The sequence below is a fragment of the Cydia pomonella genome, chromosome 8 (assembly GCF_033807575.1).
Source record: "Cydia pomonella isolate Wapato2018A chromosome 8, ilCydPomo1, whole genome shotgun sequence".
Taxonomy (NCBI): domain Eukaryota; kingdom Metazoa; phylum Arthropoda; class Insecta; order Lepidoptera; family Tortricidae; genus Cydia; species Cydia pomonella.
Genome location: NC_084710.1, coordinates 8009359 through 8026830, shown reverse-complemented (window position 1 = coordinate 8026830; position 17472 = coordinate 8009359). Strand labels below are relative to the sequence as shown.

General features: G+C 37.2%; 1 protein-coding gene across 2 annotated transcripts in view; it reads right to left on the bottom strand.

Moving 5' to 3' along the window:
• The window catches only part of LOC133520474 (acid sphingomyelinase-like phosphodiesterase 3b), a 107066-nt gene that overhangs the window by 59980 nt on the left and 29614 nt on the right, over positions 1-17472 (bottom strand). The gene's annotated exons all lie outside the window — the stretch shown is intronic.

Genomic DNA, 17472 nt, shown 5'->3' with positions numbered 1-17472 from the left:
TCACCAAAATTAAAACTCTATTTTAATTTGAAATCATAACCAACATTTTTACATCTTGCTATCGTATTAAAGCAAATTATGACTCCAAACTAATTATTACTAATCCAATAATAATTAATGACCACCAAAATATTAACCACGTTTTTTAAAAATGTCATGCAAATATTTAACAGCTCGTTATCTTAATCAAATAACTTACGCTAGATAAATCATTATTTACCCACGTAAATAAAGAGAGAAGCTTTTTGTGTCTCTAAATTAATTAACCCATTTTTTTGCTTCTGTGAGAACAGTTTCGTTCTGTGAGAATCGCAGTACTAACCTTACCTAACCCATTTTTCCTATTAGAAGTTCATTTCCATAATAGTCGCAGTTCTAACCTAACCTTACCCAATTTTCTGATAGTAGTTCGGTTCTGTAAGGGTTACAGTTCTAATCTAACCTAATCCACTTCTCTAGTAGTTGTTTGTTTCTATAAGAGTCGCAGTTCTAACCTAACCTAACCCACTTTTCTGATATCAGTTCGGTTCTGTAAGGGTCGCAGTTCTATAACCTAACCTAACATTTTCTGATAGCAGTTCAGTTCTGTAAGGATCGCAGTTCTTACCTAACCTAACCGACTTTTCTAGTAGCAGGTGGTTCCTGTGAGGGTCGCAGTTCTAACTTAACCTAACCACCTTTTCTAGTAGCATTTCGGTCTACAAGGGTCGCAGTTCTAATTGGAATCATACTTACTCATACTTTATTATGTAATATGCATACATTTTATGGCAATTATAGTGGTTTATTTAGGTAGAACTCGCTAAGATTTGATAGTCATGAATACAATTTGAAGTTCAGTCATGACTAAACCAGCTAGAACTATTGTATACTTTTTTAGTAAGAGAGCTTAGAGTATCAGTGTATTTTTTGGTGGTCATTGTATTTAAAGCCTTAAAAAAACTACCGTTACCTACATGACATGCGTGAACAAAGTTTTCACTTGATGCTTCAGTTTATCTTGACGCAACAAACGCAAACATTTCGGAGACGCTATCATCCATCTATCCATCCATGATCCATGATTCATCATCCAACGGCGCAATGCGATCGTAACATGCTGTTCCTGAACTCATCATGGGGAGCTTATGATATTTGTGAAGATAAAGCAGTGTATGTAACTGTAGGTTCGGATCGGAATGAGCACACGATTGTTTTATTAAATTAAAAATATTTTATTTTATTAAATTAGACATTAGGTACAACATTCGTGTGACAATTTTATGAAACTCACTTCGTTTATTTCATAAACCCATACTCGTATTTTAACGCCTTTCATTTTGTAGCAGTCACAAAAACTACTATTGTAGCACAAGCAAATTCAACGTAGCGCAGATTACGCCGGCCCGTCCACTGACGCCGGCGCCACGCCGGTTTTTTTTTTCCAATGCATCAGAACTGTCATGCATCTGTCACCCGCTTACGGCTGTCTACTACACCAAGGCCTAAAGAGAACTCCTTACTTATACCGAGAAAGCCCGTTCAGATCACACACTCTGTAAACCCTCCCGAAGGTCGCAATTCCGATCACACATACATAGTCTCTCCTCCCTTAGTAAGCCTTGAGCCTAAGGTAGTGTGGAGTACGTTTCGTTATAACGCCATAGCCGTATCATCTATACAGCCGCCTAACAAAGTACATGAACACCGCTCAGTGATTACTGTACTTAAATCTGATCTCTGATCTGATTAGCCAGACCCGAACCATCCATCCACCTTGCACCATCTTATAAGAGTGCCGACTCGTTGAAAACTTCAACCCGATCGGTCTGCGCTCAAAAGAAACCACTAGCAGCCCCCTTTTTCATACTATTTATATACGTTCCTTCCCCCTTATGAACTACATCCGAACAGGTTAGTTATAGCTATTCACGAAATCTATATTAAAAGTAGTTTGCTTAAAAGCCTGTCATTGTTCAAATAGATGGATGCCTTTACTTTCATTATATTTTTTGTCGATATGACGTATTGATACCTAAGCCCATTAGTGATTATTTTCGGCATTGAAATTACGATAACAATCTGTAAAACCAGCGTAAGTATATCTAAAAACGTATCCATTTACAATTATGTCATACATTTTACTGCTGGGCTTAGTAATGTTTGCGATTCCTTAATATTATTATTATAAAAGCTTTATTTAATCCATTTTTTTAACAGTTTTATATATATTATTTGACATGAATGATAGTTTTATATGGACCCCGTTTAGGTTAAAGCTTCCTCCAACCCATGCAAAACAACGACATGGTCAGGGCCTATAGCACAAGGAAAAAGAAAATCAGGCAAGCCACGAAATAAGATCACAGGTGCAAGCTGGATGAAGTCAGCCGAAGACCGAGAAAATTGCGATTCCTTAATGTCCAGTAATTACCCGTCGACGACCCCAATCAAATTATCAAAATAGAAATCATTCATTATAAATTACCAGTGGAAAATATTTATTGAACACTTAAACACTATACTGTCACAGATAAAACTAGAGATTGACCCGGATTAATAAATAATGAATCGCAAAATCAATCCAATTTATCTCGGAAAGTACAGTACTGGTTGGGGGTGAAAACGGCAAAAATAACCGAAGAATAATCGGTTTACCGGAATTCGCACCGAACTATCTTTATTGGATTTCCGAGACAGAATTTATTTATTAGAGTGGTCCGGCTTACTTAACGCCCTCTGTGGGGTCATTCGCACCATGTCGGTAGATTGACATTTGGTTTGTAATTATTTGCCCGTATTTTTGTCAAAAAAAATGTTTTGCTGTGTCAAAAAGTATCTCATTCCCGACCCGATTCATGGACCCGGGTACGTCCTTAAACTACGTCCAAAAGAGAGGTATGGGCATTGTGAATGTCATCTCGCTTTGTGTGGTAGGGCACAGCACAGCGGATGTCATTCCAGATCTAGAGCAGAGCCCAACTGGGGAAGTACCTCCACCTTACAGAAAACAGCAGCCAAATAACACTAGACCCTACTCATAGTGTTGTGTTCCTGCCGGTGAGTAAGGTTGCCAGAGCTCAACGAGGGGAGGGAGGGGTGTTAGGGTCAGCAACGCGCATGTAACTCCTCTGGAGTTGCAGGCGTACATAGGCTACGGAGACTGCTTACCATCAGGCGGGCCGTATGCCACTGACGTAGTATAAATAAAAAAATCAATAAAAAAAAAAATTGGGTGAGTCGAAACAACGTAAGGCTTAAAACGTTTGAAAAACTTTTAATTGAATTTCGGTAACACTAGATTAAGAGACAATTACTTATAGTTACCTACCAGAGAGGTCGAAAAGGTAAAATAACAACGAAGTACTTTTCTACCATGGCTAGAAAAGTAGACGTCATCGTGAGCGGTAATTTTTGAAGCTAGAAAATACTTTAAAATAAAATAGTCTAAGCCTAGGTATAGTTTATTAAAAAAACAACCCAAATTAAGATAACTAATAAAATATTATAACCATTAAAATAATCAAGATAAAATATCAAAGCAATTTGGCAGTCGGATTTTAAAACGCTTACCTAGAATTAGAATGCTTGAATTATAAAATCATATCAATTTTAGTAATCACTTTGATTTTGTCAATCGGGTTTTCTTAGATCTTTCAGAAGGCGTTTAACATTCAATGTGTTCCCTCGACTTTGATGTGACCGCCAGACAAATATACCTACTTCAGTCAATAGATTTTACTTATATTGTAAATCCCCAATGTTGTGATACACGCACTAATTTCACCTAATTCATAGATAAGTACAATCATGTATATATTGATAATGAAGATAATTTGAATTATACAGAAACATGTTTCGGATATTTGTAATTCCACCACATACTTACTTATTGTGTGCCTACTTTAGTTTTATTCTGTTTGTAATGTATTTGTAAATTGTTTGTAGAATGCTGCAGTGTATTCAAATAAACGTTTTATCTAAGTATCTATCTTACGCGTAAATCTGTAAAAATTCGACAATTGAGCTTGGGAAATGTGTGTATACATTCATGTATTAGGCTTCATAACGGTTTTCGCAACGTAGGTGTTTGTTTAATTGTTTTGTTTTTTTGATTAAGTAATTGTTTTGTTTCCGCTACCCAAAGATTGTTTGGAAGAGATCGCTCTTTAGCGATACGTCTGCCTATATCATTATCAATCTTTTTTTTAAGCTGTATATTTTACTGAGGTGTGCCAATAAAGAGTATTCTATCTATTTCTCTACCTTGGGCTCGTCACAAATATCTTGATAAATAGTCGATGGCTGTATAAGGATTCGTTAAAGCCATACAGCAAATAATTAAATTAATTGTATCTAATAGGTATAATAGTCTTAGGGTTTTAAAGTTACCTAATATATTCCTAATAAAGCTTGATTCGAGATACAGCTAAATACGCTCTGGCGAAATGCGGCGTATAGTATACAAAGGCTTATTCTGGCTTATATTATCACAAGTGGCTTTCATTTGATGCCTAACCAGACACTTCAAGTTAGAGCTTCACTTGGCTGCCTTTTATTTAGACTGCTTTATATTGGATTAAATACTAAACAAATCTTTAAGAAACTAATTTATTATGTATTAGAGCTAGGTATAAACTAAAAACATCATTTTCAGGGTTCCGTAGCCAAATGGCAAAAAACGGAACCCTTATAGATTCGTCATGTCCGTCTGTCTATGCGTTTATGTCACAGCGACTTTTTTCCGAAACTATAAGAGCTATACTGTTCAAACTTGGTAAGTAGATGTATTCTATGAACCGCATTAAGATTTTCACACAAAAATAGAAAAAAAAACAATAAATTTTGGGGGTTCCCCATACTTAGAACTGAAACTCAAAAAAACTGTTTTCATTAAACCCATACGTGTGGGGTATCTATGGATAGGTCTTCAAAAATGATATTGAGGTTTCTAATATCATTTTTTTCTAAACTGAAGAGTTTGCGCGAGAGACACTTCCAAAGTGGTAAAATTTGGTAAAAACCCGGGACCATCGGCTTCATAGGCAGGGTCCCGCTAGGCCAGACAGGTCATCAAACCTATTACCTTAAAGCATTACCTACCATTACCACAACATATCATACCATTACCTACTTCGCATATTATCACAAGCGGATGCTAATAAACTCGCGTTACCCACGCGGATTTCGTTACATCCAACTCTCAAGCTAGAAAAGACCCGCTAGAAACTATTCTGATGTCTAAAGTAATCTCATAACATGCAGTAAAACAGCTGCACCAAACAGGGCTTGAGCAAAACCATTCGCGCGTAACCTCATAAAAGTGTAGCGGCAAAGCAATCCAGCAAGATATTCAAATACCGAGCACAACAGTGTTCTAACGCAAACACGGGTAGCTACATGCACACAATGTTTATCGGTGCTTCATGCCGGCGCGCAAACATGGACTGCAGGAAAGAGTGGGGTTACCTACGGTGAATGGTTCCGTCAATTTGTAACATAATTTCGCAATATACTTATAAACTGTACCTATTACCTACACTAAAAACGACTTGATGCCATTTTTACTTAAAAGCAAACGAATCGTTCACACTCTCAGCTCAGTTGTTCTAGGAATATAAGAAATGTCGAAATACGATAATCCTTAGCATTATCGTATTCGAAGTGTACTAATCCACTCCATTTCACTGTAGTCGCTGACAATTGCGCGTTAAGATATTTAAATAAAGTATAAACTACCAGCTACCTTTTTTTTAACGTTGGAGAAATGCGTTTACGCATGCCACCTAGTCCGGGGGAAACCAGGGGCGATGACGGACTAACCAGTAGAGGACTACCGTCTGAAACCCCCAACGAATGCCAGCTCCGCCTTAGATGAGGACAGGTGCCGCAGGGTCGCTATCAGCATTCGACCGCGTACGCCCCGGCGAGCTGCCTGTAGGCCGCAGACATTTTGGGTGCCAGTTGGTCAGGCACCCCAGTCCTGTGAGCTTTTAACCGCAAAGACTCCCCTGGAGCCCTGGGCAACCCACTACGGCGGAGGCAGCAACCGCGCATAGCGCCTAGCTCTGCCCCCAGCCCGTCGTCGGGGGAGTGGATGCGCGTCAGGGCCATTCTCGCGCGCACGCTCCGCTGCCTCCTTCTGCGACATAATTTCGTCAAAAAAGGTGGCCATCGCCTTCCATGCCTCCTCGCTGTCCAGCATGGCATTCAGTATGACGCGCCGTGTCCACCGGTGCGCCACATTGATGGCACATGGGGGATTCCTCCCTCTGTCTGCGGTCCAGGTACTTACCAAAGCATCCATGGTTAGTAAGTATCTGCACCACGTGGAAAGTTAGCGTACCTTGCCTCCTTCCCACCCAGCGTTCCAGATGCGGCAGTACTGTGTCCACCATCGTTAGCCCATATTTTGCAGCGTCGAGTTCTGCCCTCCATCGGCGAAGTGTTTCCATTTGGGCTGTTTCCCGACCTGCCAAATCTAACCTGGTAACAAAATTGGTGAAAAAAGGTGACTGACCAACTGGCGCCCCACGTACGCACGTCTGCAATCTAGTTATATGGGCTTCCCACAGTGGCCGGATCGTCCTAATATAAAATTTTCTTTTGTAGCTTTGGACAGTTGAAACGTCTATGTTGCTTAGTCTGTCATAACCTTTAAGGCGCTTAGCACACTGCGACGTGCGAATCGGATCTAGTGTGCTTAATGCTGTTAATCCGTGTCCAAGAAGAATGAGAATTTTAAAAAGGAACCATCAATGACCAGTTTACAAATAAAATCTTGAATTGGTTTGGGCTTTCTCCGAAGGGACCCTAACAATCGTTTCCTCTGCACGGTAATATTATGTAAAACGCCGGTCAATACGTAGGTTATTCGATTCACCCAAGCCGGCCTGGATTTTTACACGGGAAATTGGATTCATCCGTTCATAAATAGAAGGCTCTAGCTGTTTGTTCTGTTTTAGGAATGGAAAAAGCATATTCACATATTTTAAACAACGATTTCTCGTTATTGGCATTTCAAATTCCGTAGCCAAAATGGCAAAAATTGAACGTTTATAGTTTTGTCATGTCCGCCAGTCTGTTCGTCTGTCTGACTGTACGTCATAGCCAGCATATTACTCATAATTTAAGATATATTTCAGTGGAATATAAAACGGATGTATTTTGTGAGTTCCGCTAACTAAACTTTGTTTAGAAGTTAACATTTATAAAAATATATTTTTAGGGGTACTCCATATTATATTTACACATACAGTGAAAACTTTTAGAACTAATCGCTCCGAAAGTAATAAAATATTGCCTTTATACTTGTATGTTTTTTTGTATTGTATGAGTGCTAGTACAATGTGTGGTCCGACACGATCTTTTCGTATGGCGCTGAGACTTGGAGAAAGCTGCTGACCGCAAACGCATGGACGCCTTCGAGATGCGAGCTGGAGGAGGATGCTCCGTATCCCCTGGACAGCATTTCAGACTAACGTCTTCATATTGCGAGAACTCAAAATTTCGTCGCGGCTGTCATCCGAATATCTTCGCACAGTCCTTGAATACTTCGATCATATTGCAAGAAGGGACGGTGGCAACCTCGAAAACCTCATTGTGACCGGTAAAGTGGATGGGAAAAGGCCTGAACGCGGACGCAGTCCAATATTTTGGTCTGACCAGATCCGCACCGCTCTTGACTCCACAGTTCACATGGCTCTTCATACCTCCAGATACAAAAACAGATGTAGAAAGATCTTAAGAGAGAAAGTGGTACAAAAGGGAGGTTACGACCCTCAATGTTGGTTGTACGACGCAAGGAAGAGTGCCGTGTGGAAAGTAAACAAGAGCATAAAACTTTAACAATACCTATATTTTGTCCGCTTTGTTATATTTTCCTCGTTCCACGAGTGTGTAAATCACGTTCTAACAAGTATGTAAGCGCGACAGTGACGGGCATAGCAACAAGTGATGAAAATGGAACCATGATGCTAACGCTGATTTCAATTTCTTGTTCTAATATTGATATAGATTTGATTAGTCAGCCGTTAAGTTACATGTCTGGACAAGAGCTGTCACTGTTAACAGCTGACAGATCAAATCTATATAAGTTTCAGAAAAGTAATAAATCTAAATCAAGCTGCTGTTTGGGTGCTCTATTGAAATAGTAGGCTCGAAATTCATACTCATGACTCTACTAGGGCATAACATTTCAATTGTTTATTATGCCCCCATAATAAACAATCTTGAATTGGTCTAGAGTTAATACATCTCTGAGGCTTTTAAGGCATAACAAGCAGGATGGATCGAATTTTCTGTGGCATCCAACTCTAGCTTCATTGAGGTTTGAGTCGTATATATTCCCAAAAATTTAAGGTGGTCAGCAGTATTCAAGCAAACTTGGTCCATCGACGAAACTTTTGCTATAGTTAGTTTAAACAACAAAATAAATTAATTGTATACTTAAAATTAATTAAAAGATTAACTGTACGTCAAATGGCGGTAAATGAAAACGTTTTTTTACGCATTTCACGCATCCGTAGTTCCGTATCGTTTGATATCAAATCTCGCATGTAAGATTTGTCAAAATTGTATGCAATTGACATTTCATTTCGAAATAGAGGTCAAATCGAATTGCTATTTTCAGAGATATTCGAAAATTGAATGTCATTACCAAATCGATTTTGATATAATAAATGAAGCAATTACAACATTTTCACTGATAAGAAATTTGTTGTAACAAAACAGTTTATCTAAATTTTGGCATTAATTTACGGATTTTGAAGGTATCATAGAAGGTTTAGAGTCAGACCAAGATAAGTTGGCAGCGATTTTGATAGCCCAGACGGTGCAAGTGTCAATCAAACGTCATAGTTTCATAGAAGTTTGACGTTTAAAATAGCCGTCTGGGCTATCAAAATCGCTGCCAAGTTATCTTGGTCGCACTCTCTAGGGAGTCATAGTTTTTATTCTCAATTCAGAATTCCCGCGGGAAGAATATAGGCCTTTGTCCTTCAGTACACTTGCATGAAATAAGATCTTTTTCGAGCAAGTGTGATGAAAAATATTATTCGAATAAGCCTTCAAAGTCTAACCGGTCAAGAAATTACAAAATGGCGGACGAATGTTTGATATGTCACCGTATTTAAAAACTATTTCGCTTCGAATTTAGTTTTTTCTTCGCAAGTGTGATGAAAAACATTGTGTGTACTCCGGTAGTAAGAATATTGCCAAACTCTGGTCTTTAATTCCCTCCCGCCTGCGACTGTTAGAAATGACCACCCTCGTATCCAAAATTTCACTTACCCCCCTCGTTGCACAATGTACTCGTACTATAATGATTCTAGAAAATAATCTAGTAGCTCCTTATAGGTAGTTATATATATTTAGTATTAAAAAAAATATTATAGGACACTATTACACAAATTGACAGTAAGCTCAAGAAGGCTTGTGTTATGGGTACTCAGACAACGATATATAGTATAATGTAAATTAGATGACAATGCAATATTATGGTACCATTTAGCTGATCGGATGATAAAGACAGGAGGTGGCCATAGGAACTCTGTGATAAAAGAACGCAATCTAACTTGTTATTAGAATTGTCTCGATGCGTACTAGTTGCCTGTTACAGTCAGCGATAATAGCATGTATCAAAAATGTAATTTTAGACAATAGCTTACTAAACTGTACTTACGTAGCTTGTAGTATAGTAAACACTCCTATATTGGAACAGGCACCAGTAATGGGATGGTATAGACAAATCCTGTAAAACAAGTATTTACCATCCGTTTTTAATCGTTGGCAATATTTTACCATAAACAAGAGCCAAATAGCTGCTTAAGTCTAATTTTTCATTGATATTCGTTATTTTCAAAACGAATGGCGCCATTATATCCCATACCTGGAGCAAAAAACCACAGTTTTAATTGGTTAATAATATTGAAACCAATTGCAGTAGCTTTCATTAAATACATAGAAAACATAAAGGACGAATTGGACATTCAACTTTTAAATCGTAAAGCGGTAGAAATTTTACAGGTGTCGGTGAAATATCAAAAATACTCCAAAATTTCTTTTAAATGTTCCATGATTGGTGCCGTTAACATACTTGCCGCCTCAGTATATAAAGGGCCAATAATCGACAAGATCATCGATAAAGAAAGTATCCGTAACATTTTCTGCCAAGACACCTACTAGGTAGATATTCGCATAAAAGCAAGCTACACATTTTAAAAGCAGCCAACCTCTAAGGAAGCATTTACCGCTTGCCGTTCCCTGTATTTAATAATGTCCACTTTTTATGCACGGGCCGCGATAAGGCACAAATTCCTCCTTACATTTGTATGCAAAAAGTGAAGGGGCCATCTATTCCAGGATTAGATCTCGGGCCGAGATTTACCTCGTTAATTCAGATTCTATACTGAATTTAAAAAATACAGCTTATCATATTACAGGTTTACTTTTGTGATTGTCCTGCATTACCAAAGTTAGAGAAGGGACGGCGCCAGGCTTAGTATATTTTGGATAGTCTTTAAATAATCTTCGGTTTCAGTGCTTAATTTAAACGACGACGTAGCACGCCATAATGGGCAGAAGTGGTAATGTTACCTGGCGGAACATTGCGAGAATTCGTTTCAACGTTTCGCTTAGACCTATTTTAACTGATGATTTTTTTTTATCATCGCAGCCTTGGCCGCTTGCAACTCTAGTAACTCTAATAACATGCGCGCTGCCAACCCTACAAGCTAAATTTTTTAATACTATTCCATTTTTGTTGACCAAGCAACAGTTACGTAAAACTAGATTTAACAGAACCATTGGTGAAAATTGAAAAAACGCAGTAAAATTTAAGGCATAAATTTAGAAATACTTAAATAATAGATTAGAAATACTAGTTTTTTAGTTAAAGCATTCCTTGTAAATTACTAAATAACAGGTAACCCACATGCTTTATACATGTTAGAAACAATCATGCAATTCGATGTATTCGATCATGCTTAATACTAGCAGTGATCTATACCCTTGCCATTAATACTCGTAGCATGATTTCGTCGCAGGCTTAAGAATGTTCGGTAACTTGACTAATTCGAGAGCAAAGACAAACAGCACCTGCTAAGAAGAATTTCCTCATTACCCGAGCAGGCGATTGCAGGATGAAGTGAAATTTCATTGGAAATTAATCAGAACGGCCAAAACTTGTGCCTCGTGCGATTCGGCGGCACGGTCCCAGGTTTTTAATTAAAGCCTTACCTGGTTCGGTTTACATACAAATTATACTTATAGAAGTTTCCGTAGAGAAGCGACAGTAGAGCCTGATTACCACTGTTTTACCTTTCCGTGACATTTTTGCTATCCTACAGTATTTTAATTAAGATCGATAAGACACTTATGTTTAGTTACAATAATAGCATGTTTACGTGCAGTCAGCATCAATATGAAGTGGATGACAACAACGCACCAAAAGGATCTGACACTCTGGAATACCTTTCCAAATATAAATATATCTTTACAATTCGCTTTTGAAAGTATCAGTTACAATTGTTCTATTATATAGAGACATTATATCTTTTTATAAAGCAATTAGACATGGGTAGAAACTTTAAACGCGTAGTCTGCTAAGTTCATACGCTATCAGGATTAGAAACCGTTATTTTTGATGCGGACTATAAACCAGAAAAATAATTTATATAACAGCTGTGTGCTATTATTTATATAATGGGTCACACAGCTGTTAAAAATACAGCTCAAATTTATTGCTGCGTGAAATTTTTTTTAAGAAATGGATACTGGAAGGTGTTTTTTAAATTTCGATCGCTCAATTTTGTCACGCGAAATCGGTAGAAAACGGTGAAATGCTAATTTTTGAGATATGAGCGATAGAAATTGGGAATCTAGTGGTATTGACCACTCTTTTTCAATTTTATTAGTAGAATTTAAATGTTTAGTAGTGAAGATAGTATTAAAGGGAGCCACACGAAATCGAGCGCTCGAAATTCAAAAATCGGCCCCCTGACGTGTATTTACGTAGTGCAAAACATCCACGGTACATGTACATACTCTTATATCAGTTCCTATACTAGGTTCTATGCGACCTCAATCATGCTGTTCGTACAAAGTCAGATATTAAATGAAACTTTTTTATTGGTAAAAGTTTTATAACCTTCACTCACCAGAGCCCGTACATTTCATGCCGTTGACAGAAAAATTACGTCACGCTACATAGAGTATGATTCCAATTAGTATTTTCGTAATAATTAATCATTTGTCAACCTCTTTAGGTAACTGATATATATACTTGACAATCAGTATAGAAACGTCTAACTGACTTTAATTTTATTGTCATACAAATAAATAATAGATAATTTATGAAATAATACATATTTTTGGTTTTTAACAGCGTATCAAGCTTTTATTCACGTAACAAGTATTTATTATGATACCCATCAATAAGTAAGTTATCTAAATTTGTAGTAACTCCCTGTATGTTAAATTACGTCATTATTGCGTCAACGGCATGAAAAGTACGGGCCCTGCTCATCTCATTACACTCCAAAAGTACGAGTGTAAAAATAACTCATTTCTTCATAAACTTTGATTTGACTTTATGCTTAGCCACCAGATATGGCGCCAAAACGTAGACAATATCAACAATGCTTCCAAACTTTTGCGCTTAAACTGATGGAATAGGTATAGATTGTTCGCAATTTAGTCCTCCATATTTTTTTCCATTCTAATGGTTCGGATGCTAGGTTTTTTCTTGTTTTTGTTTCTTTGGCTGAATGCCAAACTTTATTATGAATGCTGCATCTCGGACTCAATTAGAACTTTTCTGTAAAAAACCTACAAATACGATTTGGACTTGGTCGCTGAGCTTCGAATAGTTATGTAACGTAACGTACTTATCATCATTTTAGCCCCTTATCGTCCACTGCTGAGCATAGGCCTCTCTTCTAGTAATGAATAGAATCAGGCGTTACTTTGCGGAAATCCATATTAATTCAAACAAAAAATATTACTAAGAGAGGCGAAACACGTGTCGAGTTTTGTGTTTTCGGTGGTGAGTTATTCTATTTATTTGCGTATTAATTTTTGCAGTTGGAGGGTGGGAACTTTTATGCATGTAAAAATACGCAAGTATAACAGGTTAGCACTGATTGACTAGCACGTTATCTTTTCGCGAATAAGCAAAGTAATAATTTTTGTTTTTCTCTCTTCTAGTACGCCACTCCGAATGTCGTCCACACAAACATAATATAACATGGACACAATACCTAACCTGATTTCACTTGTAGGTACCATAACTAATCTCTAGGAGAAGCTACCTTTCTTATATTCGTATATAATTACTTATAAGGAGGTATTATACTGGCTATACCCAAGCCCATGGTTCATTATTATTACACCATTCCGTATACCGTTGCGGGTGAAAATTAATATTTTGTAAAGGCAAGTGTCATACCTGCGGACTGTTTTACATGTAGACACCTTTAATATTTATCAGGTAAAATAAAATGCTGAACGCAACAAATGAAATCTACCCGTTAACTGTTTTTGATGTGCGACTTGCTGCCGGATTTACGGATACATAATTTTTTTTGTATTCAGAATTTTATTTTACAAGATATCGATGGTGTCCAAAGATAAAACCGTCCACAGGTAACAACACTTGACCCTACGTAATACTCACCACGCGGAAATTTGAAAAAGCGTTTAATGGTGACGTGCTACAACTGCTACTGCTATAGATAGTTTATATATAGAACAAATCTCTGTTCTAAATTTCACAAAACATTAAGCTCTGGATTCTCCGATTTTCGCGAGCTGACAAATGCGGGTGCATTAGGAAAACATCAAAGTTTGCCGATCACGACGCCCGCGTAATGACGCGCGATTTAATAAAGTGATCGCCCGACGACATTTTTAAACTTTTAATGGAAGCAGGCTTTTTTAACAGCTAGCTGTCAGTCATTTTAATGCATCTTTAGGTTTATGGAGATAGTAGAGATTATTTTTATAATTTACTGCTAGGGCTAAGGCTTGCTTTGGAGGGAATTTTTGTTTATTGTTTATTTATACAAACACAACAGCTTTATATGTACCAAGACGCTTACAATGTCCAGCACGAGCGCCATGGACGTGGAGCGTCGGCGGTTAGCGAGTTGGACGCCAGCCCGCTGCACGAGCGCTGGAAGGGCTACCACAAGCCTGTCGTGGCGGGTTTGGGGTGACCTGCGACGCAGGCCCTTAATTGAAATGTTTATAATTTAATATGTTATTTGAATTTTATGTTTTTATTGAAATGTGTTTTATTATGTAATTTGTTTTAAATCTATATTGAAAGGACTTTCTGGAATAAATTAGTTACATAATACATAACAGGTATCTTATCTTATACCTTTAAACGAGCAATTCTTATATATATTGGGGATCTCGGAAACGGCTCTAACGATTTGGACGAAATTTGCCATATGGGGGTTTTCGGGGGCGAAAAATCGATCTAGCTAAGTCTTATCCCTGGGAAAACGCGCATTTTTGACTTTTTATATTAAGATATTATCCAGATATTAAGTACTTACAATATCATATAAAGGCACCCATTTCTGTCGAGGTAGTTTGGCCGTCGAACGCAGTGAGAAATACTCATATATTCCTACAACACTGTCAGGCCGGTCCCCAACATCATCCCTAAGTAGCCAAGATAAGAAGTAATTAAACAAAAATATAAAATAATGATTTTTCAGTTTTAAAGTAATTTGTGAGTGTATCATAATGTAGCAAATAGCATTATAATATTTAGTTAAACCGCGTAAAAACCAATTAATATATTAAAGATTTAATTTATCGCTCAGTACATTTACCAAAAAATTGTCATTATCGGTCTATCGTATTTTTATTCCAGATCATTGAAGCGAGCCGCGACCGCATGATTCAATTTCGACAAAATTCCGACCAAAATGTTTTGTTCACCACAACGGTAACAGCCGACACACATCTGTTTATACCAATTACGGACAATGCCCGTATAATATAGGTTTTTAAACTCTTTATAATATTTCACATCGCATTAATTACGAAATTAATATAAAGTTTTGTCGCCAAAAAATATTACAATTTTCGAAAACAAAATAGTAATATGATGCATAAAGAGTCCGTGAATACCGTATCTCTTACAACAAGTTTTTGAGTATAGGTAACCAGTAGTAGCCGTACCACGAGTTGACACTGGATGTTTACGTTAAAGACTCGAATAAGCATGCGATCGAGTTCACGGAGCCGTAAATGCTAATTGCCTACTCGTGGTAGCCGTGCAGGTATTATGATATGATTGTACCTACGGTCCATAACATTGAAATGTAGGTTAATATCAAAAACGTATAACGATAAATATGATGCCAGATTTCATATAAATAATTGTCAAAAATACAAAATAAGTTAAATAACATAACGCTTAACGAGCTTCTAGAAAGCAGCTTTGCGGCTGTTCTATATCAAAACCCAGTACGTGCTTCAGACCAAATTTTACAAAAGAGCGTAAAAATAAAAAATGTGTCACCCTTAATTATTTTATTTAAGTTAAAAAATTTAACATGTATGTGTACTAACCATTTTCAACATCAATATTTTGTAATATTTTACATAGGTAGTATGCAAGTCTTATACCACTTAATACCTTTGAATATTAAGTGTGAACTGGTATATCACTCATGAAATTTCAAGATATTTCGAGTTATTCCCACTAATTATCATTAAGTTCTTCTACTGTCAATTTTATAAAATGTTTTTTTCGGCTTGGGCCCAAAAGCATTTGTTTAATTGATTCTTTAATGAAGAGGCGTCTTATGCGCGTGCCAAAGCAACCATGTTGTTAAACAGCAACTATCGTGATAATATTAAGGTTCAAATTTATGTAACAGCTCATTCGGATATAACGAGTTTCGGCAATGTAGGACGATCGGTCGCCTGTGCTGTGTGTGGCCTGTCAGATAACAGAATGAGCTGTTACATGAATTTGAACCATATAAATAGACCGGTAAAATGTTTTTAAACGAGTTTGTTACCGTTTAGTCAGTAGTGGTAGCATTGGTAACCGCTGCATAAAATAAACAAAAGCTTTTAATTAACAGATTATAGGGCCCGAGAAAATAATTCCATAAAATCATACGATACCAATGATAACAATTGACAAAAAAATACATTATTTACCACCAAATTCCCAATTAAAAAACTTAGTAAGAGCAGGTGTCTCTGTAATCGGACGAGGACTTACTAGGTGGGTCGAAATAAGATAAAAAATGAATTTCCAGAATTTTTTCCTTTACTATGTTTTGATATAGGACAGCCGTTTGAAATAACGAAATAACCAGTCCGTAATCTCTAGAAACGCGACAACATGTCTGCACTCTCCCTAAAGATCAAACAGAAAAAGGACACGACGAGGGTAGGGTTTCACAGTTCAACTGCCATCTTTGACCGAATATTTTCCGTTTGACTGATATTGTGTCCTTGCATCCATCGTACGATCTATGCTATGAAACCTACTAGAATTACTAAGTTATATTGTATAAGAAATCTACGATTTAAGGTGTTCAACTGTATTTTAATTCGTCTTTGTAGCAAATATCAAGTACTTATATGTTTTTATCGAAATAGGCCACTGTTTTCCAGAACGCGAAGTTAATAATGTAATTTTTTTTCAAAAGTTCAAGTATAAGAAGTGAGGCTCTTTCCAGGGCACTATGTCCAAAGGTCAAAACGTCCAAGGAGTCAATATGTCCAAGGGTCAAAACGTCCAAGGAGTCAATATGTTCAAGGAGTCAACACATCCAAAGGTCATAACGTCCAAGGAGTCAATATACTCAAGGTGTCAAAATGTCCAAGGGTCAAAACGTCCAAGGAGTTAACAGGTCCAAGGGTCAAAACATCCAAGGAGTCAATTTGTCCAAGGTGTCAAAATGTCCAAGGGTCAAAACGCCCAAGGAGTCAACAGGTCCAAGGGTCAAAACATCCAAGGAGTCAATATGTCCAAGGTGTCAAAATGTCCAAGGGTCAAAACATCCAAGGAGTCAAAACTTCTAAGGAGTCAACATGTCCAAGGAGTCAATTTGCCCAAGGTGTCAATATGTCTAAAGTAAATTTATTATGTTACCTAATATTAATACACTAATAAATAATAAATAAATAGTTTATTTATTAATACACACTATGTCGACTCCACTACCATACTTTTTGTACTTTGTTCCTTCTTTAACTTTTCGAGTCTATCAAATAAAAAACCGGCCAAGTGCGAGTCGGACTCGCGCACGAAGGGTTTCGTACCATTATCTATAAAAAAGGCAAAAAAATTACGTTTGTTGTATGGGACGCCCCTTAAATATTTATTTTATTGTTTTTTAGTATGTTTGTTGTTATTGCGGCAACAGAAATACATCATCTGCGAAAATTTCAACTGTCTATCACGGCTCATATCTTGTCTATCAGATACAGCCTGGTGACAGACGGACGGAC